The sequence below is a fragment of the Hylobates moloch genome, unplaced genomic scaffold (genome assembly GCF_009828535.3).
Source record: "Hylobates moloch isolate HMO894 unplaced genomic scaffold, HMol_V3 SCAFFOLD_17, whole genome shotgun sequence".
In the NCBI taxonomy this organism is placed as follows: Eukaryota; Metazoa; Chordata; class Mammalia; order Primates; family Hylobatidae; genus Hylobates; species Hylobates moloch.
Genome location: NW_026652292.1, coordinates 64,577,512 through 64,603,409, shown reverse-complemented (window position 1 = coordinate 64,603,409; position 25,898 = coordinate 64,577,512). Strand labels below are relative to the sequence as shown.

Here is a 25,898-nt window from a genome sequence, read left to right as displayed (position 1 = left end):
GAAAACAGAAGTGTAGAAAGGTTAATTTACTCTCCCTCAGCCACGTTTAATGATCAGTCTTTTTAACCCCAGAGTCCACATTCTTTCTAACATACTGAGCTTCTCACACTGGGCTATGTATCAAGTCAAAGTTACGGGATAGATGTCCCTGGAGAGTCAATTTTACCCAATTACCAGAAATTTAACACACTCTCTCAGATTCAAAAGTTCATAGTAGAGTGCAAAATTCAATGAGCTTTTAAGAAAAAGCATGGTCTTTCAAAAAAATAGTCTTTTATTTATTACAGGCAGCTGTAGTATAGATTGCTGTCAGGCTGCTTGGCTTTGAATCCATGTTTTGCTGGTTACTACCTGTGTGGCCTTTTGCAATTTGCTTTCTCTTTCGGGCCTCAGCCTCTCCACCTAAAAATCAGGTTATAAAAGTACATATTTCATGATAATATTGAGGAGAACGAAATTATATCATTCATGTGAACTTCTTAGAACAACGTTTGGTACATCTTAAGTGCTCAGTAAGTGCTTACAATCTTATCAAAGCCCATTCCCTTTCCTCTGTGTTTAGAGTACTTAATTAACTAATTAATTACTGCGTCTAAAAGGATTGCACAATGTTAACATAATGCACCTCCTCTGTGCCTTGATTTTAATTTAAAACTTTATGCTAATAATTTCCTGTCTCCTCCAACGCACCCCGCTATTCTAAAAACCAGCTTGAACTTAATAATAATAATAATACATAAACCCTCAATATTCTCTTATCTCCTAATGAATCAAGTCCAAACACTGCAGGCTGCTTTCCAATGCCCTTTATGATCTGACCCTCATCCAGTTTTCCAGTCTTTTTTCTGAATTTGCCCTGACAAAGTGGACTACTCTAGTCCCTGCCCCCTCCTTTCTTTCTGCAAAAGTGTATTTGCTCAAGTTGGTTTCCAAGGTTGGAAAGTCCCTGTCCACCTGCTGTTGATCACTTTTAAGGCCCTCTCAGTCTCAGTTTCTTCATGAAGCCCTCCCTGTCCCCTATAGCCTGCCTCTGTCACTGCCTCCACTAGCATGCATTCTTTGGAACAGTCACTTATTGCAGTTGATCCTTTTGGTCAAGTGTGACTTGTACATATAGGCATAACTTGGAGATATTGTGAGTTTGTTTCTAGACCCTGGCAATAAAGCAAATATAGCAATAGAACAAGTCAGACAAACTTTTTGATTTCCACTGCATAAAATGTTACGTTCATACTATACTGTAGTTTATCGTGTGTAATAGCATTATCTCTAAGGAAGAGATGCACATACCTTAGTTCAAAAACACTTTAATACTAAAAAATGGTGACACAGAGACATGAAGTGAGTACATACTGTTGGAAAAATGGCACTGATAGACTTGCTCAGTGCAGGGTTGCCACAAATTGTCAATTTGTAAAATACATAATATCTGCAAAGCACAATAAAATGAGGTATGTCTGGACAAACAGACTGTGAGTGCCCTAAGAACAGGGAGTCTCTGTTTTCTGTCTTTTCACAGAAAGTACTATGATAAAAAAATCCTTATAGACATTCAATAATTATTTCTTTTGAATGTTAGTATTTACATAATCATCATTTTTTGATATTGTTTGTTCTAGTTGAGAAAAACTGTCAGATATAATTTGAAAAAGATATGAAGAAGGAAAATTTGGTCTCTTCTTTGTAGACAATGAAATCCCTGATTTTATGTAGAAATATGTGGAGTCTACTGTGTTGGCTTAATGTTTGAATACACACTTACCATAGAAGATCTCAGATAGGAAAAGTTTAGGAAAAGTATGACCCATCTTTTATTGAAATGTACACTTTAATTCTGTGAAAATGTTTCAATGTAAAAGAAATGATGCAAGTAAATCTGCATCCATTCAACAATAAAATCTCGTTTTAGGGCATTACAAAAGATAAATGAGGTTAAGCAAGGTAACATGTGAGTTTGTATATTTTTTCAGGATAAGGAGATAACAGAAAATAACAACAACAAAAAAACCCTGGCTCAAGTCTGTAATCCCAGCACTTTGGGAGGCCGAGGCGGGTGGATCATGAGGTCAGAAGTTCGAGACCAGCCTGGCCAACATAGTGAAACCCCGTCTCAACTAAAAATACAAAAAATTAGCCGAGTGTGGTGGTGTGCACCTATAATCCCAGCTACTCGGGAGGCTGAGGCAGGAGAATCGTGTGAACCCAAGAGGCGGAGTTTGCAGTGAGCCGAGATCGTGCCATTGCACTCCAGCCTGGGTGACAGCACGAGACACCGTCTCAAAAAACAAACAAACAAACAAACAAAAACAAACAAAAACAAAATTTAACAAAATCTAGGCTGCCCTGGGCTGAGGATCTTAGAACCCGCTTTGATCAGAGGAAGGACAAAAGGAGCTTCTGTATTATTTGCTCAGTGAATAGTTTGATCTGAAATGAAAAAGAGCTTAGGCCATGTGAGAGTCCAGTGAGAGGTGATGAATTGGCTAGCTTTGGGAATAATCAGTACTGTGCATTACAAATGGGAGGGGTTAGTTACGTCTACACATCCCAGAACTTTTATACTCCTGGAAGATGGCAGGACAGGCTTATGGCTATTCTTTGACTTCAGCTACTCTGTTTTGGGGGCTCTGTAGTGAAGATTATCTCTAATCATCAACTTGCTGCTTCAGAAATGTGATTTTCAATCAGGGTTCCTGAGAGCTCCTGGATGTATGAGCTGTAACTTAATGGCAAAGATCTGAGGTCAGAGTTGCTATCTTCCTATGTGTCTCCCACCCTTGCCTTCCTGCCAGCATCTCTTCACCTTGTCATGCTTTCAGAGCAGGAACTGACACAAATTGGATGTTGGACTCCCAAGAAACGTGTCACAGCTATTTAGAAAGTGATAATAATCCTAATGCCCTGTAACGATTTGAGGATTAAGGAATAAAACTGCAAATATTATGCATGGCATATAAATATTTGAAAATAGATGCTGTAAATGGAGACAAAATCTGTGAAAGAGACCAACTCATTTGGCATTTTCATATTCTTACTATGTTTAGTTCATATCTATATAACATAGAGAAGTGTGGATCCTGCAAACTAAGACATGGAGAGGAATTTCTTTATACTTGCAAGAAAAAAAAATTATAAAAGACATTGAAACTGACCAAAAAGATTACTAGGTGTTGTGCAGAATTCTCAAGATAACTCCCCCAACATTCAGGTTTCCTGGTTATTTGATCAAGCATTAATTCAGGTATTCCCTAGGAAGACATTTTGCAGATGTGAAGTCCTAAGTCAGTTGACCTTAAAATACAGAGATTATCTACATAAACTTAATCTAATCACACCAGCCCTTAAAAGTGGAGAACAGAGAACTTTGTCCACTGGTGGCAGGGGGAGAAACAGAAAGATCCAAAGCAAGAGAAGGACTCAAAGCTCCATTGCTGGTTTGCAGATAGAGAAGATTAAGTGAGAAGTAATAAGGATGGTCTCTAGGAGTGGAGAGTGACCACTGACCAATAGCCAGCAAGGAAATAGGGAACCTCAGTCCTACAACCACACGGAACTGAATTCTGCCAGTGACCTGAATGAGCTTGGAAGGAGATTCTTCCCGAGAGATTCCAGGCAGTAGCCCAGCCCAGCAACACCTTGATTTTGGCCTTATGAAACCCAATGGTAAAGGCAGCTGAGATAAGCTAGACACTTGATCTACACTTGATCATAAATGGGTATTGTTTTAAGCCACTAACTTTACGGTTATTTATTACATTGTAATAGAAAACTAATACACTTGGTGTTTTCAATGGACCATTAGGCTTTGTTTAACCACAGCCATCACAGTTTCTTTTTTTTTTTTTTTTTTTTTTTCAGACAGAGTCTCGCTCTGTCACCCAGGCTGGAGTACAGTGGCGTGATCTTGGCTTACTGCAACCTCCACCTCCCAGGTTCAAGCAATTCTCTACCTCAGCCTCCTGAGTAGCTGGGATTACAGGCACCCATCACCACACCCAGCTAGGTTTTTTTTGTATATTTATAGTAGAGATGGGGTTTCACCATCTTGGCCAGGCTGGTCTTGAACTCCTGACCTCGTGATCCACCCACCTTGGTCTCCCAAAGTGCTGCTATTACAGGCGTGAGCCACCGCTCCAGGCCCAGAGTTCTTATTCTGTGAAGTCTCTGTGCCTTTAATTCCCCTTGAGTGATTGTACAGCTCTGTAAGTTGTAGATAACTGATAACAATACAAATATTTTTGTCTATAGATACACACATGAATTTTATCCTTCAGAAATACAACCCCCTTCTGCCCATGCAATAAACCAGTATTTTATTTATTTGTCAGTTCACGTTGGCGTTACTAATCTGCCAATATATGAGTGGTACTTTAAATCCTTCTTTGAACCAGTTGTAACATCCATATCACACTAAAGAGTTAAATAGAATCCTTGAAGTATTTATTTTATATTTGTATAAGAGTGATTATTTTACCCTTTTATAAAACATATCATTTAATAGAGATACATTCAGAGATTTCTAAAATTTACAGGGCAAAGACTATTTATTCATCCCAGAGCTTATGTCAAAAACAGAGCTAAATATTGTATATAAGCCCATCTATTCTTCATGCTAAACCCCTGACCCTGGTATGAAGAGTCCCTAATTGAAATAAAGAAACCAAGACTCAGGCACATCACAAAACATACTGTAGAGCACACAGTGCTGGAGTCTTGGAGCTGAGAAGTTGGCATACTGCAACATAAAGCTACTACTACTTCCGTTGTTCCATAAAGCTTTCCAATGTAAAATGAGGCTCATCTCCTTTCACGCTAACCCAGCATCTCCTCCTTATTTCTTCAGTCCATTCTTGATGTCAACATTTTCCTCATCAGTCAAGTTTGAAAACTTAGAGCAATTTTTGTCTTTTCATTTCCTTTTCTTTCTATATCCATTCGTTATCAAATGCCTTAAGTTCAGCATCTACCATCTCTTGTAGCCTCTTCCTCTTTCTGTTTCTGCTACTATCATCTAAGTTTCTTCTCACACTAATAGTAGCTCAAATAGGCAAACAGGACCAGATCTGAGTTTTGGGAGTTTGGCACTTTTACAATTTTACAGGGCCATCTTTAGGGAAAAAAAATAGTAATATGAATACACAATGAAACGTTTATTCAGAATGAGAAAATAAGTCACAAGAAATTAACAGTCTTAGAACTTCTTATTTCTTTGTTTTGAGATTTCTGGTAAAAGTTTACCAGAAATTTTTACATACAGGTGATTCCTGACCATAACTCAACACCCTTTCCCGCTCTAAACTCCCTGCAACTCCACCTACTCACCCGGGGCCATGCAAAGAAGTAACCCTAATATACAGGCTTCCATAGCTTTAGAAACTTAGAGTCTACTATCAATTCTTTTTCCATTTTTAGTAAAGGAAATAAATTATGCAATGGAAGGTCTAACAAATTATTCAGAGTTTCATGGAGGTGGGGAGAAGTTACGAACCTGGGAGGTTTTAAACATTCAGATTCCTGAACTATAACCCAATCTTCTAAATAAAAACTTGAGGACATCTGTAGTTTTACAAGGCTCCACAGGTGAAATGGATGCAACTGACCTATGAATTACGAATTTGAAAACCACTGCTCTAGCTCAACTGCATGAAAAGTGACCTGATCCTCTGTCTCCAAAGGTTAAAGCTTTCAGAGTGCAACAGGGTCCTCCGATATTTCCGGGGCACTGTGGTCTGTACAATGCAAAATTCAGAAGCTATAAAAAAATGGAGGTGAAAAGGGCCCTGATTAAAGTCTGAAACAGAAGCAACTGCTTTTCTCTCTGTGCAGCTACTATACTGGTCTTGATTCAAGTAAAGCAATGTGCCTGATGAGAATCACTGAAGCACAGAAAATGGTCTGGTACTGAGAGATGAGCAAATGAATCCCAAGTATCAGGACTACAGAGGACCAGAAAATAAGTATTTCCAACACCCACGCCTGACTAAAGATTTCACTAGGCTCTTAGCTCAAAGGGACAATGGACAAACATCAGGTCTATGCTGCAAATTTGCCTGCATATTAATTATAATTTATTCCTTCTATCTTTGTCCTTGCATTAGACTGTTTAATTCCGTGTATGAATTCATTTTGAAGTGTAGAGTCCATCGTTCTCAGTAATTAGCTTTACAAAGTCTAGCATCGAAAATATTGTTTCAGATTCTTTGAATACAGATTCCATGAAAGAGAAAAATCCTTAAAAGTGGGAGACCCGGCCCAGCGCAGTGGCTCATGCCTGTAATCTCAGCACTTTGGGAGGCTGAGGCGGGAGGATCACGAGGTCACGAGATTGAGACCATCTTGGCTAACACAGTGAAACCCCGTCTCTACTAAAAATACAAAAAATTAGCTGGGCGTGGTGGCGGGCGCCTGTAGTCCCAGCTACTCAGGAGGCTGAGGCAGGAGAATGGCGTGAACCCGGGAGGCGGAGCTTGCAGTGAGCTGAAATCGCACCATTGCACTCCAGCTTGGGCGACAGAGCAAGACTCGTCTCAAAAAAAGAAAAAAAAAAAGTGGGAGACCAATAAGAATTATTCAGATTCTATTGGCCAGAGCAGGAAGCTCAGCTACCAGCATTTATTTTTAGATTCCTACCACGTATGACTGCCCCAACTGAAACACAGGTTAGAGAGTCTGCTGTATTTCTAAAGTGATGAGAATAAATCTTCCTGTCACTTTATGTCACAGTCACACAGTTCCCGAATAGCAACCCATAGATAGAGCCCTTGGCAAATTTGTTATCAGCGGTGTGTGTTTACACATGGCAAGTGTCTGGGAAACAAAGAAAAGAAGGAAAATATTGACAGCGTAGAGGATATTCTTCCTTCTGGAAACTCATATAAGATTTTGAAACACAGCTGAATAAAAACTACCTTTATGTTCAAAATAAATTAGGAAATGATTTAATACTAAGCATAATCGAAGTCATAGAAAAGCATTTTTTATTCTTTTGCTCTATCAAGACACATTTCATTGTTTCTCGTGGTTACTGAGTGGTACATCTCTGTATATAGAGATTTATATATTAGACGTACCGTGTGTGTGTGTGTGTGTGTGTGTGTGTGTGTGTGTGTATGTATATATATGTGGGGGGCATATATTTATATATATTTATAGCAACATATGCTGTAACTTCTACACATTTTGCCCTCTGTCCTGGGAGGTGGACCAGAAGGGTTAAAAAGTGCCTGTGTCCTCTGGCTTCCAGTTGGGCTCAGCCTAGGGAGTGCCTGGCCTGAGCTGGAGGGAGGTGAGGTATTCAAGATCCTTCCCTGAGGCTTGGCTGCAGCTGGGTAAGGTACACTCCTTGACCAAAGGCTACAGTTCCATTCCTTGGACCTATCTACCCAATGCTCCCACCCCCAACCCTGAGTTCCAATAACTCTTCCCTCTTCACTCCTTCAGTTCTTGGGGTGGCCCAGTTTGCACTGCTGTTGCCAGCCAGAGAGACTGTAGCTTTCCTTACAGTTTCCCTACACCCTTTGTAAATAGTTCCTTTATTAAACTCTTTTCAAATTACCCAATTTGTGTGATCCATATCTTCCTGACTTGCACCCTGATATTTTTATTGAATATTGACTAGTAAGCGTATTGCTCACGAACTGAACTGCTTCAAAGTTGTTGAGCTCCTAACATATAATTTATTAATATTTTTATTTATTATCAAGGTTTTTAAAAATGTATTTATTCCTAATTTCTTTCAAAAATAGATTTATGGCAGGAATTATTTTGATATTATATTCCAGGCCATTAAAATCATCAAGTACTTTGGCCAGGCACAGTGGCTCATGCCTGTTATCCCATCACTTTGGGAGGCCAAGGTGGGTGGATCACTTTAGGTTAGGAGTTCAAGACCAGCCTGACCAACATGGTGAAACCCTGTCTCTACTAAAAATACAAAAATTAGCCGAGCATGGTGGCAGATGCCTGTAATCCCAGCTACTTGGGATGCTGATGTGGGAGAATTGCTTGAACCTGGGAAGCAGATATTGCAGTGAGCCAAGATCGCTCCACTGCACTCCAGCCTGGACAACAAAAGTGAAACTCCATCTCAAAAAAAAAAAAAAAAAAGAAAAAAAATTCAAGTACTTTGGGAATAATAGTAAGAGGACTTTAAAAAAATCAAGTACTATTTTTATGAATTCTGGGCATTTTCCCCTCAAAATCATAGACTAAATACTACTCAATGAATACTCAGTGCATCTCTTCATGTTATGAAAATCAGGAAACTGCTGCCTAATGGCTTAACCTTTGATGTAATGATTTTCGCTCAGTAGCTTAAATCTATGACAATGTTCATATTTATTGTATTCTACTCTTTGCCTTTAGGCTAAGGAACCATATGCTTTATGACATTGTATATTATAAAGAACAATCTATACCAAAATAACAACCTTCAGAGAACAAAAACAGAGGATGCTTGAGTCAACAATTGCTAAGATATTGGACAGACAGCAAGGTGAGTAACGGAGTTAATAATCTGGAAATATGGAATACTGACACTACTAAAACCATATTTGGGTGACTAAATTAATGCCACACTTTTCATCCACCTACATAATGTTTACGCATCCAATGATGATAGTTACGTTTATTCAACGTCAAGGCATGCTTACACCATTGTGACAGATAATACCTTTACCAAATGCTACTTATTTTACTAATTTAAAAAATATTTAAATATAAGAAGTGAAATTCCACTGTCAAGATGCATTATTCATTGTTTTTCCTTTATCAGTTCAAAAAATATTATTCTTAAAAAAGAACTGGACCAAACTGTGATACTACAGAAGAAGAAAAAGAAGCTGAAGTAAACAACATTAAGAAAGGCCAAGTAAAGTGACAAATCACAGCAAATAAAAATTTATCCCTACAGAGAAGGACAGAACAATTCAATTCACCAAATTATTTTATTTATCTCTGAGTAGCAATATGAATGATCAATCTGTTTTGATGAACACTAAAACTTTGCTGAATGGAAAATTGCACTGCCTTTAACATGTCAAATTTAGGTACAGTAAAAGAAAATGTGAATTAAATTGGCTTTGAGTATACAGCATTAAAAGATAAATTGCCAGCTTAGAAATCTCTTTCCCAGTAGCTTTATTTGAACCAAAATATTTTGCTTAGGAGGAATTACATAAGTGTGCAAACTATATAATAATTATTTCTTGGTCCTTAAATTTGAAATATTCTCAAAAGTCTAAATGCAGAAAAAGGCTAAGAAGATTATAAGAAGAGAAAGATCTAGTTCGATCAAAGATTTTGGCTGTTAACTAGAGAGGGTTTTATAGTTTTGGAATGAACAATTTAGCAAAACCCTGAAATTCTTTCTTCCTTCATGCATTTATGCATTTAACTGTTTGTTAAAATACTCCTATGTGCAAAGTTTGTCCTAGGAAGTGGGAATTAAATATTGAAAACTCTCTGTTTTCAAGGAAGAGTAAAGTGATCAGAGAATTTCATCTGAGTAATTGTCATGACCAATATTTGAAACCGCTTTAAGCCATAGCTCCAAAAACCACATAACTGGAGCTTCAGGACCCGTCTTGTGGCTCCTGGAAAATGAATTTTAAATTGAATCCTGAGAGATTAGTAGGAGTTATCTAGGTGACCAGAGAAGGGTCTCAAGTGAAAAAGCTTCCAGGGAGACAGCAACATCTGCAGAAGTCTAGAATGAGAAGACGCAGGACCATTCCAGGTAATCTGAGAAGTTGATTTGGTGAAAGCAAATATGTTAAGTTTTGAAAAAGGACATGGTTGACATAAGGAAAGACCAGAAACAAAATTTAGAATGTTGAGGTGAAAAAATTATACTTTATTAATAATTAGTCCCAGAATCTCTGTTAGGAAGGAAGCTTTGGTTGGGAACATATCCAAACTTTTAGTCCTGCCTAAGGAGAGTAATGAAGTAAAGAAAAGAGGAGGATGAGATGCTCTGCTTTGGAAATGAACAAGGATTTATGGTTTGGGGACACTGGAAAAAAGAGAAAAGGGGAAATAAAAAAGCAGGAATAAAATGATAAAGGGAGGACAAAGAAATTATAAAAACATGGACTTTATTTCACTGTGTTGAAAATGTCCTTTTATGACACCCCAATAATATTCAGTACCATCTACCACAAAGACAAAAGAGATAAATGCATTTGTAGTGTTTTGTTTTGTATTTGTGGAAATACAAGTTCTATATCTGTTGTCATATCAGGGCAGTGATAGAATTGCCTGTCACGGTCAGTACGTAGAGTCAAATGTTATTCAGCAAAGGGAGGATGACTCTAGCACTTGCAGACCCCTTGGAGATGGTATGAGACTTTTCACAGGGCAGTGTGCAGGGATTGGAGCCAATCTTCTAGTTCAAAGGAGCATGGAGTTCCAGCAAACACATAGTGTACATAGAACTCCAGAAAGTTTGAGACTGATTTAAGGATGATAGGAGTGTTAATGAGGGTAATGCTTGGCTCCATTTGTCGTCTGGATACGCTGTGCCAATGGCTGAGAGGGAGGCAGGACTGAGGCAGAGAGGCCAGTTAGGAAAGTAAGTATGTTGGGTCACTTGCAAAGCCACCATTGATTCTGATGTTCTGGGATGGCTCCCCTGACTGTGATCTCAGTTCACCTGGTTCCAACCTGGGGATGCAGACCAAGTACTTAGACCTTAGTCAAAGACATTACCCCTGTCTTAGAGGAGGGAGTGATAGAGTTGGGTGATTGTGTGTGTGCTTGCACGTATGCATTGGAGGAGTGTATAAGCATAAAGGAAACAAGAAATATCAACATGGCTCAAGTTGTTATTCCTCTAAGACCACCTGTGAGTATAAAATTGTGTGTGTGGTTACCTACACAATAAGCAATTGATGAGAACTAAATTGAATCAAATTAGAAATTTACAAGCCCCACATTCTGTAATTCCGCCCTGGCAGAAAAATAGACCTAAATTCAGACTATCAGTCTTAATAAGTATCTAATGAAGAAGTTTGAAATAAAGGCAATCTACTGACTTGGGTGCTTTGAAAAAAGAAAGGCCTCAAGCTAGCCATTATTTCTTGTTAATCAACATAGTCGTTAATGAATATAAAATTTACATCCTTGTTACCATAACATTTAAGTTACATCTTTCAACCCATTTTGTATCTTGTCATCACTCGGTTTTGTTGCTATCTAAAAATCTACTTGCTAGAAAGGAAAAAGAGCCTTTCTGTAATATTAGAATATTTATTTAAATAGTTCTAAGGACTATGGACTGTAAACTTAAAATTAATAATGTTTGCCAAAGGAAATACCTTTGTTAGAACACTTGTGATAGAAACCTTTGTTCCTTAACACAAGAGTTAAGTGTAGCTTGTCATAGGAGGTGGATTTTAGCCATAAATCCTAGTGACACTGATATCATTAATCAAGTTCTAAGTAATTCTACCTGTATAAGAAAATCATGATTTTATTAAAATTACAACTGTAACTAATGACTTCCATAATTTCCCACGATCACATCAGGACTTTACCTCCCTTAGTCTACTTGGGCTGCGATAACAAAATACCATAGAATGGATGTCTTCAACAAAAGACTTTTTTTTTTTTTTTTTTTTTTTTTTTTTTCTTCTAACTTACTGTCTAATTTCTTCACTTTCCATTAGAGCCACTCACCTAACGTGTCTATATTCACTATCTCTAACTTCTTTTCTTCCATTCTCTCATTTTTTAAAAATAAATAAGATCATTATACAAAACTCAAACAATATAGGACAGCAAAGGAAGTCTTGCTTCTATCACTGCCCCACCAAACTCATAATATAAGCCTTTTTTTTTGGTTTCTAATTTCTAATTCTTTCCACTTTTCTAATGCAGACATCAATATACTGTATAGGCTTCTGCAGTTTGTTTGTTTTTACTCAGATATACCCAGGAGATTTTCCCACTGTCATTATTTAAAGAATGAGTCCCCAATCCCTAGGCCACAGACAGACAGGTCCTGGTCCGTGGCCTGTTAGGAACTGGGCTGCACAGGCGGAAGTGAGCAAAAGCCAGCGGTGATCATTATCACCTGAGCTCCGCCTCTTGTCAGATGAGCTGCGGCATTAGATTCTCATACAAGAGCGAAGCCTATTGTGAACTATGCATGCGTGGGATCTATGTTGCGTATCCCTGATGATCTGAGGTGGAACGGTTTCCTCTTGAAACAATCCCCACCCCCCAACGCTGTCCGTGGAAAAATTGTCTTTTCCACAGAACTGGTCCCTGGTGCCAAAAGGGTTGGGGACCACTAATTTAAAGAAGTTCTTCATTCTTTAGTTTTACAATGGCTGTGTATGGTCATCGTTGATTCAACCATTCCTTACTTGCTGGACACTGGGTTGTTGTCATTACAAACAATATCCTAATTAACTCCTTAAACACATGGCATTTGATATTTGTGCAAGTGTATGCACAGGCTAGACTCTTAGTAGTAGAATTGTTGGCTCAGAGGGTGAATACATCTATAATTTATTTTATACATTACTGCCAAATTTCCTTCCGTAGGAGTTGTACCATTTTCAAATGTCACAAAGCAACATATAAAAGTATTTATTTTCCTGAAATCTTGCCAGCTGAGTGTATTTTCATATTTTGCATAGATAGATGACAAAAATTGTATTTTCAGTGTTATTTTAATTTGCATTTCTATTATGAATGACATTGAGCACTTTTTCTATGTGGTTAAAGGGCATTTGTATTTCTTTGTTAATTCTCTCTCTCTCCCTCTCTCTCTCTCTCTTTATATATATACATATACATATATAGGTATATATATAAATATATGTATATGTATATATATATATAAATGCTTACTTGCTTTTCTATGAGTTGTTGGTTCTTCTCAATTTCTTATAGCTCTTTATATACTAAACAAATTATCCCATTGTCTGGACAACAACATGCAAATCATAAATACATCTATATTTTGCTTATCTTGAATCTGGCTTCCTAGAACCTTTAGAATTCTGGGAAAACCCCAGATTCAAAAGGAGCTTAGAAACACATATTTTACCACCTCTTGGGAGCTAAAAATACAGCTCCTTGAGCACTCAGTCATGTAAACATGACTACAAAAAGCCAAAGGTACAAAATTACACATCATGAGTTCTTTCATCAGGTATATCCACTCAGTACCCACCACGGGCGGTCAGGTAGTGCTCTAAGTATCAGAGACTTAGAGCCAAAGACCCACACCCTAACTCAAGGATTTACACTGGTCACCAAACTGAAGGGCCAGTTAGTAGTTAAAAAAAAAAAAAAAAAATGAAAGAAAAAAGGTAAGAAATACATTGACTGGCTTGCAGTACAAAAAAAAAGAAATTATCCCATTGCTGTGATGAATTGCATCATCTCCATTATTCTTTGAATTTATCATAATCAAGTTGTTTGCCCTTATATATACTACAATTTTCTTTGTCAAGATCAAACATGACTTCTATGTAGCCAATTCTAATATCAATTCTCAGTTCACCACTAAGTGATAAATGGTTTACATAATGGATACCCCAGTTACCCAGATTGGATCATCACACATCGTATGCTTGTATCAAGATACCACAGGCATGACACAAATATGTATAACTATTATGTATTCATAAAAATTAAATATTAAAAACTAAATCTCCCACAGAAACTTAAGGTAAAACGATTCCCAGAGTATATGCTGAATGGTCATTATTTATTGTATCTTCAACCCATTTCTGAGTCATGCCCAGCTCTTATGTTATAGCACATTTTCATTGCACAACCCCCGTGTCATCCTCTGTTGCTAGGATTCTCATTTCATTCATGTTGGAACAGTGACCTAAAGAGCTTAAATGTGCCATTATCAGATCTGCAACGGAGATGAACACTTGCCTATCCAACATCCATCTGTGTTAATAATAAACTACCATTTATATTAAAAGTGATAATCCTCCCAATTAAATATTCCATATTTCCCGGTATGATACAGCTGAATCTCGTCCTCTGGGAAAGTTTAATCTATGGTATGTTAGAAGTGATGTGTGAGACTTTACCAAAGCTCTTTAAATGGAACTCTTTCAGCTGAGAGGCATGCCCTCCTTGCCTTTTCCTCTTTTTGTCTTTCTGCTGCCTGGAATGTAAGCATAATGGCTGGAGCTCCAACAGTTGTGTTTGACCATGAGATGAACTTGTGAGTAAAAGCTATGTTCTAGGGCAGGGGTTTCCAAACTTTCTGTAACAGACAAAATAAATATTTTAGGCTTTATAGCCCACATTTGCTCTCTTTCATATTTTTCTATTTTTGCTTGATCTTCTTTTTTATATACTTCTTTAAAAAGAAAAATAAAATTTTTAATGTTGCAGGCCCTACAAATGCAGTCTGGGCCAGATATGCCTGCGGGTCCTAATTTACTGAGTAGCCTTACTCTAGGATGGTGGGAGAGAAAGATTAGAGAGTGCCTCATGACAGCAGAGCTGGCACGCCAGCCCTATTTTGCATACCCCCAGACTTCCTTTATGAGAGAGAAATTAATATCCATCGGTTTAAGCTACTGTTACTTTGTGTTTTCTATTACGTGCAGATAAATGAATCCTAACTGATAAATGGCCTTCGAAGGAAATGTACATATTGCCTCTGCCAAGGAACCTTAGAAGACATTATTTTAAGGAGAAATACTATAAATACAAAAGCATGTAAATAGGAGAAAATCTCAAGGGCATATTTAGAAGAGAGGTTTGAAGTGAAGAATCTGCTCTGGAGGGTATGGAAATACATTTTGGTAAATATTATTCCATTGATATGTCAAGTGAAGCCAGTTGATTGCAGTCCTGGGAGTGAGGAGGAGCAGTTTGAACTTGATTCATTAGGTAATAAAGAGCTATTGGATGTTCTTAATCCCAGTGAGGGCATAAGAAAGCCATGTTTTGGAAGGAGTCACTTGTCAGTAACATAGTCTGGACTGGAACACGGAAGCTCTATGCTGGTGATCCTGGAGGGCTGAATCTCAAAAGTTTGAAATGACAATAGAAAGAAAAATTTGATCTGAGAGATGTTATGCAGGTAGGGGCAGAATGAGTGGACTAGTATTTGTTAGATAAATGCATGTAAACGTTGGGGGAGGAGGGAAGAGTTGGCTATATCTGCAGGTAATAAATTTCTGCTCTTACAACGTTTATAACTATTTTCGCTTCCTTGCTTACCTATCTATTATTTTCTATATTGTACACTTATTTCAACAGAACAATTCATGCTTCAACCCTCAAAAAATTGTCATCAGACACAACTTTACACCACTTAGTTGAGTTTACTAATCTCTTTCAATAAATAGGTAAGCACAGAACTCCAGTTGTAGCTAAAGATTCTTGAATCTATTCAGGTCAATATATTGATTAAGTAATAATAGTAATAACTCACAATTTTTAAGAGCATGGTATTTAACAGATGTTACAGACTACATAGATTCTGTGTTGTCTTCATAACAATCCTATTAGATGGCAGCTGGACACAGTCAGCTTCACCTTCAATATTGTGAAACGGTTCCTTGGAAGAAGCTGTCTAGCCAGGAACTGCATTTCCCTGTATCCACACCATTTTGGTGAATGCTCATGACTGGATTTTACCAATGAATGTGAACAGGAATGTCGTTAATAGCTTCTGGGCTAAAATGGTTATGAAAGTGCAAGAGATGCTCTAAACTGTCTTTCTCTGCTCAAAGAGATTCTAGGGGATCATGAAACAATTATTTGGAGACACCCAGGATCCCAGAGTCAATGCATGGAAAGAGCTATGCATGAGAGCCACCTAACACATGTAAAACTGTGACATACATGAGAAATATACATTAATTCCCTTAAGCCACTGAGATTTTTGGGCCTAGCCTGGCCTACTGTAACTAACACAGTAGGTGTTATTAACATTACCATTTATATACACAGAAATAAGACTTGGGAAGATTTGCCTAAGATACTAAGTAATAGAGTTGTGATTTCAGAGCCCATGCTCTTAACCATTGCCCAATATCATCATCTTTTTATATAAATTTGTAAAAGTGGTGATACTGTTTTTATAATAAACTAGGAAGAAATTATAACCTCCTATATTTTGAGGTGTGTTGTTCATGTTCACAAAGCCCCATAGCCAACTAATAAGGTAATATGCATTACTAATGAGTAATATGCATTCTACATTGAAAATGGCATTTGCTTTAAGGAATTCAATGATCTAAGATTTAAATATATCTTGTTCCAAATTTAACTGATAATTCCCCCCAAGCTTTTCTCATTGGTACAATAATACGGCTTAGGGGAAAGTATGAGGGCTGAGTAGTCAGAACTGCTTGGATCAGAACATGACCTCTTCAGCCTTGAGTAAGACATGTAACCTCTCTGAGGCTTAGTTTTTCTCTCTACAAAAGACAGTTAACATCACTAGCTTTTTAGGATAATTCTAAATATTAGAAATAATGCTGGAAATCTTAATAAATCAGTCAGTATGCATAGACAGTAATTTAATTCAATCGAGAACTATGTATTTAAATGTCTACTATAATGCATGCCAGACGTTGTTGAGGCTCCAAGGATACAACAATAAACAAAACAGACAAAAATCCTCACCTATTTGCATTCAATGTATTCTTTTTTTTTTCCTTTCTAACAGTTCATAATAAAAGCAACCAACATTAAGGCACTTTCAATTCTGATCAAGATGGAGTAACAAGGACAAGATTTACATTCCCATCTGAAACAACAACAATCAAACAGGCAAAATATATTAGACAACAGTTTAGGAAACACTGGCCATTAGGTAAAATCGATAGTGATCTCAGAGATACCTAGAATGAATGAGATGAGCCCTACAATTGCCCAAGCAATTATGAGACAAGGAAGAATGCAAAATGAGATTGGAAAATATTTTAAATAAAAAATAAAAACACATGATATCAAAATAGCAGGATTCTACTAACGCAATATATACACAGAAATTGAATCACTAAATATCTATGTTAGATAGCAAAAAAGATATCAAATCAATAGGCTTAACTTCTACCTTAACGATAACATTTAATTAGAAAAAGAGGAGTAAATTAAATCCCCTGTAAGCAAAAGGTAATGATATTAATCAGAGCAGAAAACAGTAAAATAGAAACAGAAAACAATAGAAAAAATAAATGAAACCAAAATGTAGTTCTTTTAAAAGAATCAGTACAATCAATAAACCTCTAGCCAGGCTGATCAGAAAAAAAGATAGAAAATACAAATTATCAGTATCAAGAAAGAAGGGACATAACTACAAATTTTTCTGATAGTAAAGAATAATATAGAAACATTATAAAAAAATATAATACTCATGTGAAATGAACAATTTTCATGAAAGATAAAAACAACCAAATTTTACTCAGGAAGAAATAGGTACTCTAAATAACCCTGTATCTGTTAAACACATTAAAGTTACAGTTAAAAAATTTCTCACAAGGAATGTTCTAGGCCCAGATGGTTTCGCTTTCGATTCTACCAAACATACAATGGGGAGATTATACAAATTCGAAGCAAATTCTTCCTGAAGACAAAAGAAGAAAGACTTCCACAGATATTCTATGAGCCAGCATTACCCCAGTATCAAAGCCAGGGAAAGGCATTAGAAAGAAAAAAAAAATACAGAGTAACATCTCTGATGGCCATTGGTGCAGAATTTCTAAAGAAAATGCCAGCAAATCAAATCCAACAGTGTATAAAATGATAATGCATTATGATCAAGTGGGGCTTATCTCAGGAATGCAGTTAGTTTAACGTTAGAAAATCAGTGTCTGTAATTTACAATATTAACAAGCTAAAAAAGTGATTATTTCAATAGATGCTGAAAAAGAATTTGACAAAACTCCAATGTGAATTCCTGACAAACACTCTCAGCAAATCAAGAATGAATGGAAACTTCCTCAGTGTGATAAAAAGAATCTTTTAAAAACCTACAGCTAACGTAATGGTTATATTAAAAAAACTTAATACTTTCCCTCTAATATCATGATTATGAGAAGTTATCTACTCTTACTTGTTCGAATTGTATAGTGCAGATTCTAGCCAGTGCAATAAAAAAAAGAAATACAGTATTGAGTATGAAGAAGATATATTTATTTGAAGATGACAGAACTGTCTACGTATAAATTCCAATGAAATCTGCATAAATATCTAATAGAAATAATTGAATGCAGTGAGACTGCAGTATACAATATCAATATAAAAATAACTTCCATTAAATTGAAATTAAATATTATTTATAATAGCTTCACAAATTGAAGACTTAGTAAAGTTGTCAATTTCTCCAAATTGATTTATAGAGTCAATAAAATCCAAACCAAATTCACAGCAGGCATTGTTTATTTGGTAGAAATCAACAATCTGATTTGAAATTAATGTGGAAATCCAATGAATCTAGACTAGCCAGGGAAATTTTAAAAGAAAAAAAAGAACAAAGTTGGAGGAATAACAATGCCAGATTTCGAGACTGATTATAAAGCTACAATTATTAATATAGTGTGTTTCATTGGTGTAATAAAAGACAAGTTAATCAATGGAATAGAAATGGACCCATGAATATGTAGAATATTGATTTTTAATAATGCTATAGGCTCAGCAATGGAGGAAAATATCATATTTTTAGAAAATTGTACTAAAAAATTATGTATTCAAATGAAAATTATTTAATTCATACCTCACACCATGTACAAAAATTACCTCAAAATGCATCATAGATCTAAATATAAAATGATACAACTTCTAGAAAACAAGGAAAAAAATCTTAGTACTCTTGGATTAGGCAAAGGTTTTCTAGATATGAGACCATAAAAAAATTAAGTGGGACCTTATTAAATTTGAAAATTCTGGTCTTTTAAAGCCACTGACAGGAAAATATAGCTATATAGCTAATATGGGGGAGGGAGTGGTATGGATTGAATGTTTGTGTCCTCTCTAAAATTCATGTTAAAACTAAATTTCCAATGCAGCAGCATTAAGAGGTGTGGCCTTTAAGAGATAACTTGGCCACGTTGGCTCTGCCTTCATCAATAAATTCCTGCCTTAGAAAAGTCTTGAGAGGGTGAGTTTACCTCTACTGCCCCTTCCACCTTGGGAGGACACAGTATTTATTCCTCCGGAGCATGCAGGAACAGGGCACCATCTTGGAAGCAGAAAACAGCCCTTACCAGACACTGAACCTGCAGACACCTTGATCTTAGACTTTTCAACCTCTAGAACTGTGAGCAATATATTTATGCCATTTATAAATTACCCAGTCTGAGGTATTTTGTTATAGCATCACAAATGAACTAAGACAGGAAGAGGAGAAAACTTGTACTTAGAATATGTGAAGTGCTCTCAAAACTGAATAATAAGAAAATAACCTATTTAAAGAATGGACAAGAGTTTGAGTAGACACTTCCACCAACAAAGATATACAAAGGGCAAATAAGCACAAAGAAAGATACTCCATATATTAGTCATGAAGAAAATGCAAATTCAACCATAATTTACTGTTACACTCCTCGTAAACTGACTAAATTAACATTCTGATCATACCAAGTATGGTGAGGAGGTGGAGTGACAGGAATGCTCACAAGTGCTAGTGGTAAAGTAGTCTATCTGTCTTCGAAAAAGTTAAACATGCACCTACAATATGACCCATTTATCTTACTCCTAGGGATTTACTCAAGAGAACAGAAAGCATATAGGCATACAAAGGCTTGTCCACAAATATTCATAACAGCATTATTCATAATAGCCCCAAAGTGGAACCACCCAAATGCCCAGCAAAAAGTGAGTGGATGGCCCGGTATGGTGGCTCATGCCTGTAAACCCAGCACTTTGGGAGGCTGAGGCGGGCAGATTACTTGAGGTCAGGAGTTCGAAACCAGCCTTGCCAACATGGCAAAACCCCGTCTCCACTAAAAATATAAAAATTAGCCGGGAGTAGTGGCAGGGGCCTCTAATCCCAGCTACTTGAGAGGCTGAGGCAAGAGAATCGCTTGAACCTGGGAGGTGGAGGTTGTAGTGAGCTGAGATCACACCATTGCACTCCAGTCTGGGGGACAGAGCTACACTCCATCTCAAAAAAAAAAGAAGAAGTAAGTGGATGGATAAGCAAACTGTTGTACATCTCTATAATGGTATACTATTTAGCATTAAAGAGGAATGAAATATTGATGTGCACAGCGAAACATCTCAAAATAATTATATATAAGAAGCCAGATAAAAGGGTACACATTGTGTGATCCTATTTATGTAAAATTGTGAAAAAAAAAAAAAAATAACCACAACACCTCATGTAGAAAACAGACCCATGTTTTCCTGGGGAAGGTGGTGAAGAGGACCAGGAGAGACAACAGAAAGTTCCAGGGATGGTAGATGTATATGTTCACTACTTTGATTAGAATTATTTTACGAGTATATACATATACCAAAACTTAGATACTTTTAAGTATGTACAATTTGTTGTATGTCGAGTATAGCTTACTTTAAAAATGTAAAACTATAAGACAAAAAGAATTATCGTTTAGAATTTTTTACCAAATCAAAATATTTTGCAGATGCATCGAATTCTCTGCTTCCTATCATTTAGTCAACCATTTGCAGAGGCCTGGAGATAGTTTTGGCATGGAAGAGCTAGTGTCTTTTCATTTAGCATGGCTAAAATTTAATTTAAAAATTGTGAGGATACTAACAGATTAGATGTTAAATGCTTATTTGCTGATACCGTCTTCAACATTGACATTCAAAGCATTGTGCTCCTTAAAGATTAGTTCACCGCTGGCCATCGGTAGCCACTTTTATTTAATTATATTTATAAAATTTAAATGAATCAATGCTCATGCCTAAGAAAATTGTACCCAGGAGTACAGAATGAAAAATGAAAGTCCTACTGCTCATTTCTCATTTCTAAATACTTCTTCATGATTAACAATGAGAGCAAGGTTGACAAAGGTGATGAACTGCCATTTCTAATCCTTCCTGGCAATTGCATTCACTTATTTGCTTTTGTGAACAGGAAAGTACTTGGAGAGAAATTATACAATGATTCATAGTTCTGGGGAAGGCTGCTGATATTTTGATGAGGCCACCTCAGTGCCCTCAGGAAATCAAAGTGTCCTATCACTCTGTATCCATTATCATTACAAAGCTGGTCTGCTTTTAAACCATCTTGATTTCCAGGTAGTAAATGATTTTTTAAATAAAAGGTATTTCTAAAAGTTTTCCTTTTCCTTTTTCTTCATCAAAAAAGTATTATTTTTATTTTAGGAAAGAACAACTGGAGAGAAAGAGAGAAAGGCTTCTTGCATCCCCATTTTATTTGCTTTTAATCATTGCCTTTACCCCAGGCTTCTTGGTAATGTGATGGTGTTAACTAGGAGTCCTTATCTCTGGGGCAATGATCACAAAAGGAAAGTTTAGTAGTAGTGTCAGGGAAACACAAGTTTCAGACTTTAGTAGCCTTCCATGAATATTGTTTAGCTCTATCTAACACTTCCTGCAACTTGATGGCCATAGTTTCCTGAGTCTGAGTCTTCAGTACACCAAAAAGAAGTACCCATACCTGGCAAAGTTTCTGTTAGGCATAGGTATGCAGATTCTTTCTTTACCTATAGGCTAGATAGGCTATGGAAATGGATATGCAAATAAAGGACAGCTTTTACAGAAACTATCTAAGTTTTTCTCTTATATCCAAAGATCTGTTATCCTAGGGTAGTTGGAGTCCTAATTTCTAAAATTTTCAGAAAAGAACTCAACAAGCAAAGATAGATTAGGGAGATAACTAGTATCTACTGAGTCCACACTATATGCTCACACAGAGACTTTATATTTGTAAATCTTATATATCAAGGCCATGTTAGTCTGGAAAAAATAAAGTGGGGTCAAGACAAGAACTAGCAACAGCACATCTGCCTCTGCCCTAACTGTCTCTTGTAGGATCTCTATACTGTCTTCTTTAAACATGATTTGCTAGCAGTTCTGGGAGTCCTCTGGTATAGCGCAAAGATGCTTACAAACAGCATCCTCTCAGTACCTCGAAGCATCTGCCAATTCCTTTCTCCTGGCTTATCTGTCTTTGATCTATGACAGCTATCAGACCTGCTGAAAGTCATAAAACAGCTAAACTACCTCCACTCTGCCAATAGCCCTAGGGATGTTGCACTCACAGGTACATTTATTTAAAACTTCTCCCTGTAAATAGTTGATGTACATGCATGTTAAATCAACCTATAGCTACAGCTTTGAACAGCTATGGCTCTCTAATCAGGAATTAAAACTATTTTGTTGTCGTTGTTGTTGCTGAGACAGGGTGAAGTGCAGGCTGGAGTGCAGTGGCATGATCATGGCTCACTGCAGCCTTGACCTCCTGGGCTCAAGTGATCCTCCTGCCTCAGCCTCCTGAGTAGCGAGGACTATAAGTCTGCACCACCATGCCCAGCATTTTTTATTTTGTGCAGAGACGGGGTCTTTCCATGATGCCTAGGCTGGTTTGGAGCTCCTGGGCTCAAGCAACCCTCCTGCCTCAGCCTCCCAAATTGCTGAGATTACAGGTGTGTAATCTCACCACACCCAGGCTGAATTAAAACTCTAGAGATGGTTCCTTAAGCACTTAATAGTGTTATCAGAAGCTGTGCCAGAGGGTTTACTGGCAAAAATAGATACTAGAAATAAGTTTTAATTGAGTAAATGAGGTTCTAATGCTACCAAATTCAGTCACAGTCTTGGAAATTCTTTATTTGGTTTTGTTTGAGTTTCATATATACGTAGTTATACTTTATATTTGCGTGTGTGTGTGTGTGCGTGTCTGTGTGTGTGTGTTTTATGGTGCAGCCTTCTCCTTAGGCTTCTGATATGAGAACTTGGGCCTGAACAGAAGGACATCAGAATGGTTCGTCCCAAGTAGCACTCAAACACTCTCAGCCTTTGGTCCTGATTTTCCATATTCACAATCTTTTGTGCAATCTCCACTTTGTGTTACCCTAACAGAGTTACTTCCCATAAGAATCTCTGTTCTCTTAAGCTTTAGACCTCTGTTAGGCCCATTCTATAATGCCCGCACATGTTCATACCAAAGAAGAACACTCCTATTTCTGTGGAAAGACAAATTAAACTTCTATCTATCAGAGCCTAAGTAAATAGAAGTTCAAAAAGCAGAGTTTTTATTGGAAAAGAAGGAATCTTGAGATGAAAGTGCATTCAAGGAAACACCAAATTATATTTAGTAGAGCTTTACCACAGAGATTTATTTTTGGAAGTTGTTCTGATAGTCAAAGTAGATTCCCCATTCACAGAGTTCTATGTGGAAATACTTAAAATTATAGGTTAAACATGGTAGATCTTTCATTAGCATCAATTTTACCAAGCTATTTTTGCCAGGATAAAGGGAAGTATTTTTATATAAGTAAAAATAGTATACTACTGAATAATAAACATAATTTGCTTGGGTTTCTAACAGAAGTCTTTGAAGAAATGTTGTTTTCTTGGTTAGCCATTTAGTGTAAGGCCCCAGACTTTTCTGGAAAATTTAGGTAAGCACTAAAAAGGAATATTTGGGATTGCCAGCAAACATAAAAGCACTGTATCTAAATACGAATCTTCTATATTTTAATTTTAACCATGATCCCTGCAATTTGAAGTGAGGTAAGAGGAAGAGAAGGAAAGGCCATCAGTTTTAAAGAACAAAGAGGCCAAAAACAAGCAATATCATAATAAATGTAGCATAGAATTATAGAGAAACCTGAATTGAATTGCATTGTGATTGCTTAGTATTATATCACAGTCATATGTATTTTAAGATGAATTGCTGGGATTTTATTTAACATGTAGGAAATAAAACAGTGGAAAATAATTTTAAACATATTTATAACATATATGATAATACACCTGCTTTTAATAAGCAGCTGAATTACATTTTTGTATGTAAAAGGTAATTTTCCTCTCTTATAGATATAGAAGTTTGATTTGTATTCTAATTTTTCTTTAACTCCTTGTATTAGATGAATCCTATATCTCCAAGTACTATATTTAGTCAAGTAGATTTCCTTTTTAAGTGAAAAATGGGTTTTGAGATAGAAAAAAGCTTTGCCTTAATATGCCAATTATACAGCTCTTTTTAACTCTAACTTGCAGTCTGAGAGATGGTAAGATTTTTGAGTTCAGTTGCTCTCAACAACTGAGATATCGACTGACTCAAGTTTGAGTTACAAATAAATCTACATAAAAACTTTCATTTTCTCTATTGATTCTTTTCAAAAACTTCTAATTACGCTTTCAGGTGGTTAAATGGCGAAATCTAACTGCATCTATGACAAAGTGAGCTATATTTAAACTGTGGGATAAAGGAGAAAACGAGTACTAGCCAGTAGGCAACTGTCAACAATACTTTCCTAAAACAACTGTTAACAAGCTGCTAGACAAATGTCAACCTAGATGAGCTCAATAAAAGTAGATCCTGCAGAATGAGAGGGAGTGCGTGCGTTGGCAGAGAGGAACCTGTCTTTGTTAGAGACAGAGTACTAAAACTGTGCTGATCTTGGGTAGCTGTACCCAAGAATTCACCCTTTCACTGGACAGCTTCCAAGTTATCATACTTTATAAAATAATTGGCATTATCATGTTTCCATATACTAAGTCAATATAAGTGCATTTTCAGAAGAGCGATGGGATCAGATTTCACTCAGAATCCTTCTGTCAGAAGAATCCAGAACTCACAAAATCCTATTGTTCCAATTAAGAACATGGATTTGGGAACACCTGGACTCAAATCCTGCCCTTTTTAGCTTGGTGACCTTGGCCAAGTCACCAAGTGATCCTTTATTTGTAGAATAGGAATACTCATAGTTAGCTCCATGTTGCCCGGGAAGAATAAATGTAGCGACGTGTGTGTGAGGTCTTAGTAGAGCACATGGACTCAGCACTTGCTCAGCTCATGGTAGCTCTCACCAGCCTCCAAGACACAAGGAGCCAGCTGACATTTCTGTAAATACTTGTCTCAGCTCTTGGGCAAGTGGGAACTTGTGTTCTACAAACTCTAATCATTGAATCAATATGATTTCACTTAGCATAGTTCTTTAATTTTCCTGGCAGCCAACATCTACTGAGCACTTACCATGTACTAGGCTCTATTCTGATGTTGTTTTGTTTTGTTTTGAGACAGAGTCTCACTCTGTTGCCCAGGCTGCAGTGCAGTGGCATGATCTTGGCTCACTGCAACCTCTGCCTCCCTGGTTCAAGCAATTCTCCTGCCTCAGCCTCCCGAGTAGCTGGGATTATAGGTGCGCGCCACCATGCCTGGATGGCTGATTTTTGTATTTTTAGTAGAGAAGGGGTTTCACCACATTGGCCAGTCTGGTCTCAAACACCTGACCTCAAGCAATCCACCTGCCTTGACCTCTCAAAGTGCTGGGATTACAGGCATGAGCCACCGTGCCTGGCCTATTCTGAATGTTTTAACTGAATTAATTCATTTAATACTAGTATGAACTGTGTGAGATAGAAAGTAACCTTATTGTACAGAGAAAAATAATATTATGATATAGGATTGTCTTGTATTGAAAAATTAGTGGGAGGAAGAGATGGGATTGAAATGAAAATAATCTAACACATAAACTTGTGTCTTTATTGCTACTTTATTGCCTCTCCTACTGAGATGTAATGTCCCTAAGGAAAGGATGATTTTGAATGTGGTTTTGATGCCCTCCCAGCACTCAACATGTTGTCCTGGCAAAGCATGCATGTTGATCTTTAGGGATCTCCCAATTTATTTGAGGAGATTCAATGTGCAAGGATGGTAAAACATAATCACATTTATAAAGCCCCTGCTCTGGTCCAAGTATTGGATTCGGTGGATTATTGGCCTTATTTTATCCTCA

At 36.9% G+C, this 25,898-nt stretch overlaps 1 protein-coding gene across 1 annotated transcript in view; it reads right to left on the bottom strand.

Annotated features, from left to right (window-relative positions):
• KCNIP4 (potassium voltage-gated channel interacting protein 4) overlaps positions 1-25,898 on the bottom strand; it is a 549,793-nt gene that overhangs the window by 392,922 nt on the left and 130,973 nt on the right. The window lies entirely within an intron of this gene.